This window comes from Mustela nivalis (assembly GCF_964662115.1).
Source record: "Mustela nivalis genome assembly, chromosome: Y".
NCBI lineage: Eukaryota > Metazoa > Chordata > Mammalia > Carnivora > Mustelidae > Mustela > Mustela nivalis.
In genome coordinates, this window is record NC_139041.1 from 18,291,058 (window position 1) to 18,306,706 (window position 15,649).

Consider the following 15,649-nt stretch of genomic DNA (forward strand, 5'->3'; position numbering starts at 1 on the left):
TAGCAAAAACTCATGCCATTCAGACTTTCTGCTGGTTGAAACCACTGGCATAAGGATGCATGCTCCATTTGGGTTCCCAGTGTGCTCTCTCCTGTGCCTTCTTTCCTTGGATTATCTCACTGCCCTCTGAAGCACCAATCCCCTCTGTCCCCTAATCACGTCTCTAGACTTCTCCCATAGTCTCTGCGACTTTTTTTTTATCTTTTGCTGTGGCATTTACTTTGTAGGCTTCAGGTCCTCTTCCTCCATGTTGCACTTGATATAGTAATCTTTTAGTTGTGTTGCTGGCTAAAGACAAGCCTGGAGTTCCCAGACACTACTAAAATCTCACTGTCCTCCAAAAGCACCACGGACTCTTGCCCAGCCATAAGCAAGAATGAATTCTTTCCACTTGCCTCATGGAGCATAATTGTGGAAAGCATAGGGCTATGTCACATCTATCAGTCTCAAAAAGACAAATAACATACGATTCTCTCTCATGCTAGTCAAGAAGCATGTGAATATGTAAGGGAAAAGGGGACAAACAATACTACTCTAACCAGGCTCTTAAAATTTGGTGTTTTTTTTAAGGCAAGTTAGTGAGAATGTGTGTTTATAAAAGAGGACTTAATGGGACATTCCTTGCAGCAAATGTGGCTGAAAGTGATGGAATGTGAGTTTTCAAGGATATCAAAATGAATTGCTATCCATAAAGGAAAGAAATCTAACTACTTGATATTTAATTATAATTGTTATGTGAAACACACAGACAACATACACACACACACATACACACACAAATAAGACACACAAAAATGGGGAAGATGGGAGGAATCGCATGGAAGTAAGCAAACCCAAAGGAAAATACCATAAATGGGAAAGGCACTGAGAATCCAAGACAAAAAAACAACGAAAATGAGAAACTTAACTCTGTACCCATCAATAATTAGTTGAAGTATTCAGGACTAAATACTCCTATTCCTATAAACATGCTGTTGGAAGGATGAAAATTGAAAAAAAAAAAAAAGGCAATAAAGACCAACAAGAAAACAAAACAAAACCAGCTCGTCCTTATGTTAGCCATAGGAGTTCCTTCGACTACAAAGATACAATAGCTTGGAAGTTATGGATTTGGGAAAACATAGGTAGTGCAATTGGCAAAGATAAGAGAACCAATCCATTGGTGCCTATGGCAGAGAAAATTTATGTCTTCAAGGGACAAAATATTACCAGAAGGTGTTTTGTCTTGATTGAGCATCAAACTTCAGAAACTTGGAAGAATTGCCAACAGATACACCACCAACTTGGTTGTATCTAAATGTTGGAAGCATATTAACAGAACAGAAGGGAGTTGGGGACCACAAACCAATACTTTGAGGATGATGATATCCACTTTTAGCACAGGACAAATCATGCAGAGGGATAGGTGGGAAGGAATAACAGACGTCATTATGGGCTCTCTAGACCACCTGAGCATAGGAGAAACATGCATAAGATTGTGTCTCGGAGAACCATAACAGAAGTTCTTCCCAAGGGCAGACCTAACATTGTCTATCAGATCCTGTGCTGAAGTAAAAACCCAGTAATAATTAATAGAAGAGAATTCATATCCTTTCTTGTATACTTATGACCACAAAGATATGAAAAAGGAAAGAAATCACTTATGAATGGGAAACACAGCCACACACTATTAGGTGGAAAACACAAACACTCCCAAATTATCAATGGCTCAAAGAAGGACAATCAAAGGAAAGTCATAAAGTAATTTCAACAAAGGAAAGTAAAGAAACTTATGTGATGATGCCAAAACATTCTTTGGGGAAAGAATATAGGGCTAAATGGGTTTATTTCAAAAAATTCAAAGCACCGAATAAAAGCAACCTAACCGATGGAATAAGGAACTAGAAAAAGATGAAATGGAATCCAAAGTGAACAGAAAAAGAGAGATAATATATATGATCATTGGAATAAAAGAAATACAAACAAAACAATAGAAAAAAATCTGGAGAACTCGATTGTCAGTTTTGAAAACTTTAAGAAATGGGAATAGCCATTACCTGGATTAAACAGGGCGACTAGCATACAGATGAAACTATGAGATCATATGACAACTGATAGAAAGGAAAAAAAAAATACCCGAAATGACACATCTACACAATTATTCCAGGAAATCCAAACTGATAAAAAGGATAAAATTCCAACACTGAGAAAAAGGCTAAATTCCAAGACACATATCAAATCAGGAACACATATTAAGTCAGGAACCCTACAAAACCTTAGCTCTCTAGTAGTGACTAAAGCGTTTGAAGCAGTAATCCAACACCTCCCAACACACAGAAGGTAAGATCCAAATCATTTTTCTGATCAACATTTCTAGACATTTGATGAAGGCAATGTCGTTTCTTCTCATCAAATCCACAAATGGAGGAGCCGGGTAGACTGTAATTTAAAAGAATGAAGACCCAATACAGATAAGGACATTATAGGAAACAAATTCCATGCCATTTTTATAAGTAAAGATGATATAAATATAATTTTTTGTTTTCTCTGTCTATCTTTACCTGCTTTTGAAAGGGCCAGTTTGTTTTTATTTTAATTTTTTGTTCTGTTGAGGAAATAGGCCTATCATCCATCATTCGATTTTGATAAGTATTCACGGATGATTTAGTTCCATATATGACCTAGAGTTCATCCTAAAACTCTAAGATGTTCCACTACTCCTCAACACCCATTAGCCAGTTCCCTCATTTCCTGCATGTCTTTCTTTTCTGTAACCTCAGAGTACTGAGTCACTTCTGGTTTGTCTCCTTCTGTGACTTCTTCCCTTTCCATTTCCCCTTCTTTCTACTAAGGCCCATGGTATTCATCCTGGGGCACATATGAGAGAAGCCATATTATATTTCCCTTTGTCTGCTTGCCTTTTTCATTTGGCATCTTGTGACATTCATGTCAATGCAAGTACCAGGGTTTCATCCTCTCTGATGGCTGAAAAATACTCTGTTGCCAATGTGGACTGCACCTTCTTTATCCAATAGTCCTTGTGAGGGCAATGCAACTCAATCCACAGTTCTGATCTATTGGGCCTTGCAGGCCATCCATATAAGCCGTTCATTTTCCTCTGATTAATGAGAAGTAGTCAACATGGCTATACCCATTACCACAGCAGGTAGAGTTAACTAAAATGACAAGGAGTGCTCTCATGGGCTCTTCCTTAAGGGTTAGTTATCATGCAGAATGTCAATCTTCTTGAAGCATTTGAAAAGCTGTCCAAGCCAGGTAGACAGCGCCCTAATCCCTTATGAATAGTGTTTCTTAACACGAGGAGATAAGGACACAGACAGCATAATACATACATATTCTATCATTTATCCTTGAAAAAGGACTTCCTGTCCCTTAGTAATTACTGACCCATAGGTAAAAGATGCTGAGCAAGGACTCTGTTACCCACAGGATAACAAACATCACAGTGATATGATGATACCCAGGGCCTCACTGGTTATTGAGATCTCTAGAAATTGCAGTGGAAATAGGAAAACCTTCCCATCTCTGGAGAAATGATGGCCTAAAAAAAAAAAAAAAGGTATGCTGTACATCATTTTCTTTTCTATTTTTCTAGAAAGGGAAAGTGGAAATTTACACATAGACAACCTGAGTACTTGATCAGGCTCAGGGCTCTTTTTAGCCCTTCCCTGGCTTCCTACCTAAAGCCATAGGACTCAAAGGTTATGATAGAGGGACTGCTGCTTCAGTTAAGACAGCTTCTCTGATGTCACAAAGCTTTGAGGTCATAGCAACCCCTCCACCACAAACCATGCCTGATCTACACTTGGATGTTGTAGTCGTGAGTGGTCCAAGAGGATCCAGAGCTCCCCCCAAAACTGTAGCCGCCTGGGTCTCTCACCAAGTCAGTTTGAGAAGCGAGTCAGTGTAGCATTCTCCATGGCCGGTTTCATAGTCTATTGTCGTGACAGTTACAAAAGCCATCTGGACTCCGGAGTAAGACAAGTATCCCCCAATCCATCTTACCCACGAAAGGCAAAGAAAGAATCAGGTCTCAAAAAAGAGACAGGAATGAACTCCATGTCCTGCATATGTTATGGTCCTCCCTCCCAATCAGGGCGCTTCTGACCAGGAAAAGTGCCACCCAAGGAAATCTCATAGGGAACACCCGCAACCCTGCCAAAGTTATGTATGGAGTCTACAACAGCAAGGATATGAGTTCCTCTGGCATCTCAAGAAATCATGACATAGGGCCTCCCAATCTTCAAAACTGACCAAGCACCGAAGTCAGACTCTACACCCTAGAACCCGAGTCCCAGGATGGACTCATTTACTTGGAGTCCACAGGCACAAGCATGAAGCGTGTTGGAGGAGACCTATAGCACAAGGGAAGCCATCTGAATGGCACTCTTGCTCGTTTCAAGATAAAAACGTGTATCTATAAAAGACAAATGGAAGAGGACTCGAATGTTGCAGAACCTTGAGCTTGCCCACAGGGTGGGGTAGCTACCCTCTGCAGAACTGAATTGAGATATGGCAGCACATGCCTGCCTTAACCTTCTAAGGACCATCCCCCTAATGGTTTCAGGTAATAACCAAATGGTGCTTCTTGCAGAAGATGGGCATGTTCTAATGGAACCAGGAACGGTTGAACAATGTGACAACAAAGGGCCACTATACTGGGACAGACAGTGGGTGATACAAGTTACTGGGGAGGTACCGGAAAACAAAGAACAGGAGAATGGACAAGGGAGCACAGAGTGAAGGCCTGGCACTTTAAGATGGTGGGAGGTGCTCTGTACCTGCCTTCATTCCATAAGGGCATAGGTTCAAATTAAATAAACAATACTTTGGCCCTAGTAAATCATTGAAAACTTTTTAAAATTTATTTATGTCCAACAATATTCATGAATGTACTTGAGAGAAAAACAGAAAGATCACACTCACGGGATGGAGATGTGGTGGGGAATCAGAGTTGCCCTTGAACAGGGAACTTGAGACCAGAGACAGGCCATGACCCTGGAATCATGAGCTGAGCTGAAGGCCGTTTCTGAACTGATGGACCCACCCGAGGACCCAATCTTTGTCTTCTTCATACCTCAGAGTTCTAGACAGAATCACTGCTCTGTCATTTTTCAGAAATGCAGGGAATACGCATTTTGGCTTGGGCTGGTGTTGATTGTTCTATCCGACCTGCTTTGAGAGCTGGTATAACTGTTCGCCTTGAAGTCAGTGACTTGGCTATGGACAAACTACTCTCGCACACATATTTTGCATTAAGAGAATAACTCCCTTGCTATCTTTTGCAGTGTGGATGAAACCATCTGTTGATGGTGATGGGAGTACACTGTGCCTCTTAATATGGAGCTCTGTTTCTACTCCAAGATCAGGGACATTTTCAACTCTGATTTCTCAGAGAAATATATGGTCTTCTTTATTCTTTCATTCCTAGGTGTGCAAGAATAGGCACCTCTTTTTTTTTCCCCTTGGAGTTGATGATTTCCATAAGCTTATTGTCATGTTCCATCATTCTTCCTTCTCTCTTTCACGTACCTTCCATTATTTTCCAGTATTTTTCTACCACGTCACTAATTGTATCCTTTGCTTCTGCCAGCTTCTTGGCCTTGCAACCAGTCTGCTACCAATCTTATTATCAGAGACCCTATATTTTATTTTTTATCACTTTTATCTCTGTGGTAGGAGACTCCCTGATGTCTTTTGTCTTTTTCTATGTACAGTGAGTATTCTGGATATTGCTTTCAATCCTTCATCGGGCTTGTTACTTTTAAAGGTTTAACTTTGATTGCCTGGCTATGATCATTTCTAATTCTTTTCCTCAGCATCAATTGAGTCTTCCATCTTTGCATTGGATCCAGGTCTCTGTCTACTTCTCTCTATACACAAAGCCCATTTTGTTTTCTACCCTTAGGGTAATGTCTTTAGGAAGAAGAGATCTTGAGGTGGCCAAGCTCTGCCCATTGAGGAAGTCTCAGGTGTTTGTGTAGTGCATTCCCTCTCTTGTTGTGTTGTGGCTGTCCCCTGACATTAAGACAGTCATCTGCAGGGTCTCTCCTTGCATGCCTTTTTAGTGTTTCTGTGCTGAATATGGTGTGGTTTAGTTTGGTGTGCACTGGTTTGCCTAAGAAAGGAGAGGTTCAACCAACTCAACAGACAAACGCCTGCAGAATGCTGTGTTTTAAAGAGAGCATGGTAGAAGGACTTTCTTCTAGTCCCTTACTGGAGAGTCTGTTCTCCTTTGGATAAGCAACTTGGACTGAGGACGACAGTCTCCACAGTGTTCCATGTTTTGGACTTCGTTTTTGTACGTGAGGCAGCTAATGTCCTCACCGTCCTGTCTTTGCCAGTAGTTCGGTATTTATGCTGTTTGTGCTAGAGCCCCAAATTACTTTTGCCCCCATCAAATCATCTCCACGAGCCGTGCCTCTCACAGATACACTGCCAGAAACCACCATCTTCCTTCTGTGTCTGCTGGTACTGTCTCTGATCATGATTTCCAGGCTGTTTGCACCAGGTTGTTTGTTGGTGTCTTCTCCAGGAGAAACACAGTGTTCTCTCAACTCGATATCTGCCAAGACTGATGACCTGAAAACTCCAGACTCAACACCCTTTGTTGGCAAGGACTTGTACCATTCAGATAAGCTGCTGGTTAGAGCAAGTGGCATTGGGAAACACGCTACCTGTGGGTTCCCAGTGTTCTCATCTCTCCTGTGCCTTTGTCTTTTGAATTGGCTTACTGCCGTCTGAAGCACCACCGCCTACTTCTCCCTAAGCCATGTCTCCAATTTTCTCCCATAGTCTCTTTGACTTCTTTTCTCTTTTGCTGTAGAGTTTGGTCTGTAGGCTTCAGGTCTATTTCCAACAAGTCACAGTTGATGTAGTCATCTTCCAGTTGTGTTCATGAGACTACTAACATCTCACTATCTTCCAAAGGCATCACAGACTCTTACCCAGCCATAAGGAAGAATGAATTCTTGCCACTTGCCTCATGTGGCAATGTTGTGGAGAGCATTGGGCTATGTCACATCTCTGAGTCTCAGAAAGACAAATAACGTATGATTTCACCCCGTCATGGTAGTAAAGAAACATGTGAAAAAGCAGGGGAAAATGGACAAGCAATACTACTCTAACCAGACACTTAAACTTTTGTCTTTCTTTGTAGGCATGTTAGTGGGAATATGTGTTTATAAAACAGGACAAATTGAGACATTCTTTGCAGGAATTGTGGCTGAAAGTGATGGAATGTGAGTTTTCAATGCACATGTAATTGATTTGCTATCCATAAAATGCCAAATTACTATCATTTGAAATTTTATTATAAGTGTCATGTGAGAGGAGACAAGATGATGGGCAAGTAAGAGGAGGTTCCATTTCAACCTGTACTCCAAAGTGAAGTGATTTCCTACCAAAGAATTCTGATTACCCATGAAAACAGCCTGAGATCAGAATTATATATGTCTGGATCTCTGCCAGTGCAGAAGTCATCAGTGGGCAGGAAAAGTGGAGTGAGAACATTGGACTGTTATTGAAATAAACAAAAGTTCAAGGGACCCACGCAAGGCCTCCAATTGGAAAGTAATACCCCAATACAAGAGCATTCTGAGTCTGGGGACCAGCATTAACTTGGACTCTGGTTGAAAGCATTCAAAAAGTGCAAAGGATATTGAAGGCAAATTGTGTGAATCATGGCAGCTAAGGACAGGGGCTTAATTCCCCACACCCAGTACAGATTCCCTGGTCCTGAGCCAAAGAGAGTGTTTTGGAAAAACGATATTTGGTCCCTGAGCCAACAGCACACCCATGATCATGTGGGGTTCAGCTCCTGTTAGGGCCTTGGAGCCTCACCAAGCAGCAGAGCAATGAGACTTGCTAACAGACCCTGAGACACCTGCACCCCTTGCCATCCCCTGAGAAAGTTGTGCAAAGGCCAAGTCCATTGCTTAGACCCGTGCCATACTATCAGAGCATGAGACACGCGTGTACCCCACACACTCTCCTGAGAGAGGTGCGTGAAGGCCCAGGCTCATGCTCTCGGACACGCACCCTTCTATCAGAGCCTTGACACGCGTGACCCACACCCTCCACTGAGAGAGTGCTTGCAAGCCCAGAACTCTTTGACAGAGAAAGACCAGGCACTCCCAGCCAGGGCCAGCATGAAAATATCAGTGTGGGATGGCAATAGGAACCTCTCTGATGGTCAGGAGCTGCCTAGACAGACACTGATGCAATGCTTTGGGTACAAGCAGAAAACTCTGTGCTCCCTGGGACTACGACTCAAAATTTGCCCTGGCAGCAGGCAAGGGCGAATTTATATGAGCTCTACAGCACCCACAGTAGAGAAGACTGAGGATTATCTCTGAGAGAGAGATAAGGGTGCAGTTTGCTTTCATATCCAAAAACCTTCAAAAGCAGTCTAGGCAAGAGAAAAAAAATAAACTAAAAAAACATAAAAACCTCCAAAGAATAAAGACCTGAAAAAACAGGATTCCTCAGAGCCAATCCTCTTGAGAGGGGTGGGAGGATTTACATCAGGGAATATCATTGACTGAAACCCACCTGACAGGCCTCTGCCTCAGAAAAACAACCAGGAAAAAAAAAAAAAGACTACAAGAGAACCAACACTGCTACATCATAGATACAACTTTTATTATTAACTTATTCTCACAATTCTGGTTGATTTGTATTATATAAATAATTTTTTTTCATTCTTTTTTTTTAATTTTTATTTTTTATAAACATATATTTTTATCCCCAGGGGTACAGGTCTGTGAATCACCAGGTTTACACACTTCACAGCACTCACCAAAGCACATACCCTCCCCAATGTCCATAATCCTACCCTCTTCTCCCAAACCCCCTCCCCCCAAAAACCATCAGTTTGTTTTGTGAGATTAAGAGTCACTTATGGTTTGTCTCCCTCCCAATCCCATCTTGTTTTATTTATTCTTCTCCTACCCACTTAAGCCTCCATGTTGCATCACCACTTCCTCATATCAGGGATATCATATGATAGTTGTCTTTCTCTGCTTGACTTATTTCGCTAAGCATGATTCGCTCTAGTTCCATCCATGTTGTCGCAAATGGCAAGATTTCATTTATTTTGATGGCTGCATAGTATTTCATTGTGTATATATACCACATCTTCTTGATCCATTCATCTGTTCATGGACATCTAGGTTCTTTCCATAGTTTGGCTATTGTGGACATTGCTGCTATAAACATTCGGGTGCATGTGCCCCTTTGGATCACTACATTTGTATCTTTAGGGTAAATACCCAATAGTGCAATTGCTGGGTCATAGAGCAGTTCTATTTTCAACATTCTGAGGAACCTCCATGCTGTTTTCCAGAGTGGCTGTACCAGCTTGCATTCCCACCAACAATGTAGGAGGGTTCCCCTTTCTCCACATCCTCGCCAGCATCTGTCATTTCCTGACTTGTTGATTTTAGCCATTCTGACTGGTGTGAGGTGATATCTCATTGTGGTTTTGATTTGTATTTCCCTGATGCCGAGTGATATGGAGCACTTTTTCATGTGTCTGTTGGCCATCTGGATGTCTTCTTTACAGAAATGTCTGTTCATGTCCTCTGCCCATTTCTTGATTGGATTATTTGTTCTTTGGGTGTTGAGTTTGCTAAGTTCTTTATAGATTCTGGACACTAGTCCTTTATCTGATATGTCGTTTGCAAATATCTTCTCCCATTCTGTCAGTTGTCTTTTGATTTTGTTAACTGTTTCCTTTGCTGTGCAAAAGCTTTTGATCTTGATGAAATCCAAATAGTTCATTTTTTCCCTTGCTTCCCTTGCCTTTTGCGTTGTTCCTAGGAAGATGTTGCTGCGGCAGAGGTCGAAGAGGTTGCTGCCTGTGTTCTCCTCCAGGATTTTGATGGATTCCTTTCGCACATTGAGGTCCTTCATCCATTTTGAGTCTATTTTTGTGTGTGGTGTAAGGAAATGGTCCAATTTCATTTTTCTGCATGTGGCTGTCCAATTTTCCCCGCACCATTTATTGAAGAGGCTGTCTTTTTTCCATTGGACATTTTTTCCTGCTTTGTCGAAGATGAGTTGACCATAGATTTGAGTGTAAATTTCTGGGCTCTCTATTCTGTTCCATTGATCTATGTGTCTGTTTTTGTGCCAGTACCATGCTGTCTTGATGATGACAGCTTTGTAATAGAGCTTGAAGTCCGGAATTGTGATGCCACCAACGTTGGCTTTCTTTTTCAATATCCCTTTGGCTATTCGAGGTCTTTTCTGGTTCCATATAAATTTTAGCATTATTTGTTCCATTTCTTTGAAAAAGATGAATGGTACTTTGATAGGAATTGCATTAAATGTGTAGATTGCTTTAGGTAGCATAGACATTTTCACAATATTTATTCTTCCAATCCAGGAGCATGGAACATTTTTCCATTTCTTTGTGTCTTCCTCAATTTCTTTCATGAGTACTTTATAGTTTTCTGAGTATAGATTCTGTGTCTCTTTGGTTAGGTTTATTCCTAGGTATCTTATGGTTTTGGATGCAATTGTAAATGGGATTGACTCCTTAATATCTGTTTCTTCTGTCTTGCTGTTGGTGTAGAGAAATGCAACTGATTTCTGTGCATTGATTTTATATCCTGACACTTTACTGAATTTCTGTATAAGTTCTAGCAGTTTTGGAGTGGAGTCTTTTGGGTTTTCCACATATAGTATCATATCATCTGCGAAGAGTGATAATTTGACTTCTTCTTTGCCGATTTGGATGCCTTTAATTTCCTTTTGTTGTCTGATTGCTGAGGCTAGGACCTCTAGTACTATGTTGAATAGCAGTGGTGATAATGGACATCCCTGCCGTGTTCCTGACCTTAGTGGAAAAGCTTTCAGTTTTTCTCCATTGAGAATGATATTTGCGGTGGGTTTTTCATAGATGGCTTTGAAGATATTGAGGTATGTGCCCTCTATCCCTACACTTTGAAGAGTTTTCATCAGGAAGGGATGCTGTACTTTGTCAAACGCTTTTTCAGCATCTATTGAGAGTATCATATGGTTCTTGTTCTTTCTTTTATTGATGTGTTCTATCACATTGACTGATTTGCGGATGTTGAACCAACCTTGCAGCCCTGGAATAAATCCCACTTGGTCGTGGTGAATAATTTTTTTAATGTACTGTTGAATCCTATTGGCTAGTATTTTGTTGAGTATTTTCGCATCTGTGTTCATCAAGGATATCGGTCTATAACTCTCTTTTTTGGTGGGATCCTTGTCTGGTTTTGGGATCAAAGTGATGCTGGCCTCATAAAATGAGTTTGGAAGTTTTCCTTCCATTTCTATTTTTTGGAACAGTTTCAGGAGAATAGGAATTAGTTCTTCTTTAAATGTTTGGTAGAATTCCCCCGGGAAGCCATCTGGCCCTGGGCTTTTGTTTGTTTGGAGATTTTTAATGACTGTTTCAATCTCCTTACTGGTTATGGGTCTGTTCAGGCTTTCTATTTCTTCCTGGTTCAGTTGTGGTAGTTATGTTTCTAGGAATGCATCCATTTCTTCCAGATTGTCAAATTTATTGCCGTAGAGTTGCTCATAGTATGTTCTTATAATAGTTTGTATTTTTTTGGTGTTAGTTGTGATCTCTCCTCTTTCATTCAAGATTTTATTTATTTGGGTCCTTTCTCTTTTCTTTTTGATAAGTCGGGCCAGGGGTTTATCAATTTTATTAATTCTTTCAAAGAACCAGCTCCTAGTTTTGTTGATTTGTTCTATTGTTTTTTTGGTTTCTATTTCATTGATTTCTGCTCTGATCTTTATGATTTCTCTTCTCCTGCTGGGCTTAGGGTTTCTTTCTTGTTCTTTCTCCAGCTCCTTTAGGTGTAGGGTTAGGTTGTGTACCTGAGACCTTTCTTGTTTCTTGAGAAAGGCTTGTACCGCTATATATTTTCCTCTCAGGACTGCCTTTGTTGTGTCCCACAGATTTTGAACCGTTGTATTTTCATTATCATTTTTTCCATGATTTTTTTCAATTCTTCTTTAATTTCCCGGTTGACCCATTCATTCTTTAGAAGGATACTGTTTAGTCTCCATGTATTTGGGTTCTTTCCAAACTTCCTTTTGTGGTTGAGTTCTAGCTTTAGAGCATTGTGGTCTGAAAATATGCAGGGAATGATCCCAATCTTTTGATACCGGTTGAGTCCTGATTTAGGACCGAGGATGTGATCTATTCTGGAGAATGTTCCATGTGCACTAGAGAAGAATGTGTATTCTGTTGCTTTGGGATGAAATATTCTGAATATATCTGTGATGTCCATCTGGTCCAGTGTGTCGTTTAAGGCCTTTATTTCCTTGCTGATCTTTTGCTTGGATGACCTGTCCATTTCAGTGAGGGGAGTGTTAAAGTCCCCTACTATTATTGTATTATTGTTGATGTGTTTCTTTGATTTTGTTATTAATTGGTTTATATAGTTGGCTGCTCCCACGTTGGGGGCATAGATATTTAAAATTGTTAAATCTTCTTGTTGGACAGACCCTTTGAGTATGATATAGTGTCCTTTCTCATCTCTTATTATAGTCTTTGGCTTAAAATCTAATTGATCTGATATAAGGATTGCCACTCCTGCTTTCTTCTGATGTCCATTAGCATGGTAAATTCTTTTCCACCCCCTCACTTTAAATCTGGAGGTGTCTTCGGGCTTAAAATGAGTTTCTTGGAGGCAACATATAGATGGGTTTTGTTTTTTTATCCATTCTGATACCCTGTGTCTTTTGACAGGGGCATTTACCCCATTCACATTCAGGGAAACTATTGAGAGATATGAATTTAGTGCCATTGTATTGCCTGTAAGGTGACTGTTACTGTATATGGTCTCTGTTCCTTTCTGATGTACCACTTGTAGGCTCTCCTTTGCTTAGAGGACCCCTTTCAATATTTCCTGTTGAGCTGGTTTGGTATTTGCAAATTCTTTCAGTTGTTGTTTGTCCTGGAAGCTTTTAATCTCTCCTTCTATTTTCAATGATAGCCTAGCTGGATATAGTATTCTGGGCTGCATGTTTTTCTCGTTTAGTGCTCTAAAAATATCATGCCATCTCTTTCTGGCCTTCCAGGTCTCTGTGGATAAGTCAGCTGCCAATCTAATATTTTTACCATTGTATGTTACAGACTTCTTTTCCCGGGCTGCTTTCAGGATTTTCTCTTTGTCACTGAGACTTGTAAATTTTACTATTAGGTGACGGGGTGTGGGCCTATTCTTATTGATTTTGAGGGGCGTTCTCTGAACTTCCTGAATTTTGATGCTCATTCCCTTTGCCATATTGGGGAAATTCTCCCCAATAATTCTCTCCAGTATACCTTCTGCTCCCTCTCTCTTTCTTCTTCTTCTGGAATCCCAATTTTTCTAATGTTGTTTCGTCTTATGGTGTCACTTATCTCTCGAATTCTCCCTTCGTGGTCCAGTAGCTGTTTGTCCCTCTTTTGCTCAGCTTCTTTATTCTCTGTCATTTGGTCTTCTATATCACTAATTCTTTCTTCTGCCTCATTTATCCTAGCAGTTAGAGCCTCCATTTTTGATTGCACCTCATTAATAGCTTTTTTGATTTCAACTTGGTTAGATTTTAGTTCTTTTATTTCTCCAGAAAGGGCTTTTATATCTCTTGAGAGGGTTTCTCTAATATCTTCCATGCCTTTTTCGAGCCCGGCTAGAACCTTGAGAATTGTCATTCTGAACTCTAGATCTGACATATTACCGATATCTGTATTGATTAGGTCCCTAGCCTTCGGTACTGCCTCTTGTTCTGTTTTTTTGTGTTGAATTTTTACGTCTTGTCATTTTGGCCAGATAAGAGTAAATGAAGGGGCAAGTAAAATACTAAAAGGGTGGCAACAACCCCAGGAAAATATGGTTTAACCAAATTAGAAGAGATCCAAAATCGTGAGTGGGGAGAAAGGGGATAAAAAAAGGTTCAATAAGTAAGAAAGAAAAAAAAAAGAACAAAGAAAAGAAAAAAAAAAAGAAAAGAAAAAAAATTTTTAAAAAAGAAAACACCTGAGAAAAATGTAAAAAAGAAAAAATATATATATTAGATAAACTAGTAAAAAATAGTTAAAAAAGAAAAAGGTAACAGTTAAAAAAAAAAAATTTACCCGAAGGCGAGAAGAAAAAAAAAAAAAATGAAAAAGAAAAAATTAAATTAACTGCAAGACTAAAAAAAATCACAGGAAAAATGCCATGAGTTCCGTGCTTGGCTTTCTCCTCCTCTGGAATTCTGCTGCTCTCCTTGGTATTGAAACCGCACTCCTTGGTAGGTGAACTTGGTCTTGGCTGGATTTCTTGTTGATCTTCTGGGGGAGGGGCCTGTTGTAGTGATTCTCAAGTGTCTTTGCCCCAGGCGGAATTACACCGCCCTTACCCGGGGCAGGGGTGAGTAATCCGGTTTTGCTTTCAGGAGCTTTTGTTCCCTGAGCGCTTTCTGTAGAGTTCCGGAGGACAGGAATACAAATGGCGGCCTCCTGGTCTCTGGCCCAGAGGAGCCGAGAGCCCAGGGTCGCACTCCTCAGGGCACCCTCAGAGAACAGCGCCCAGTCACTCCCATCTGCCTGACCTCCAGCCGCGCTCCGAGCTCACCAAGCCTGCGACCCGTTCAAGGTCACCCCTAGCTGCGAGCTTACTGTCGGCTCTGTCTCTGCAGCCGGCTTTCCCATTCCAATACCCGCAAGCTCTGAGACACTCAGACACCCCCGATCCTTCTGTGACCCTGTGGGACCTGATGCCACGCTGACCCCGCGTGAGCTTCGCCCGGGTTTAGCCTCTGGAGCGATGTCCCTCAGCGGAACAGACTTTTAAAAGTCCTGATTTTGTGCGCGGTTGCTCCGCTGCTTGCAGGGAGCCGGCCCCTCCCCCCGGGGTCTATCTTCCCATCGCTTTGGATTCACTTCTCCACTGGTCCTACCTTTCAGAATGTGGTTGCTTTTCTGTTTCCAGAATAGCTGTTCTTCTTCTCTTCGATCTGCCGATGGATTTTTCAGGTGTTTGCAATCTTTAGATAAGCTACCTAGCTGATCTCCAGCTAGCTGAAGCAGTCTCAGCTTGCTACTTCTCCGCCATCTTGACTCCTCCTCCTATAGATAATTTTTTAACATATTTACCTTCAAACTGAGATGTCCAGAATATCAAATCCATATTAACCTTTTAACCTGAACTTTTTGATACATACACATTTTTTACTTTTCCATTCTAATTTTTTAAAAAAAATTTAGTTTAGTTTAGTCTAGTGTATTCCTTTTTCATTTTTATTTTCGAATGTTCATATAGAGTTAAACTTCAAGGTAATCTTCTTTTCCGAAACAATGCTATTCCTACAGGTAAAGAAATTATATTTTTATTTTTTTAATCCATTTTTTATTTATTTTATAGTCATCTAATTTCATATAAAAGTCACATAAAAGTCATATTCAGAGTCATAGCCAAGACCCTGGAATCATGAGTTGATCTGAAGGCCGCCTCTGAACTGATGGACACAACACGGGACCCAACTTTTGACTTCTGAATACCTCCTGGTTCTAGACAAGAGCCGCTGCTCTTTCATTGTTCAGAAATGCAGGGGATAAGGATTTTGTCTTGGTCAGGTGTTGCTTGAGCTTCTGGCCTGCTTTGAGTGCTGGTATAGCTTTTCCTCTTGAAATCAG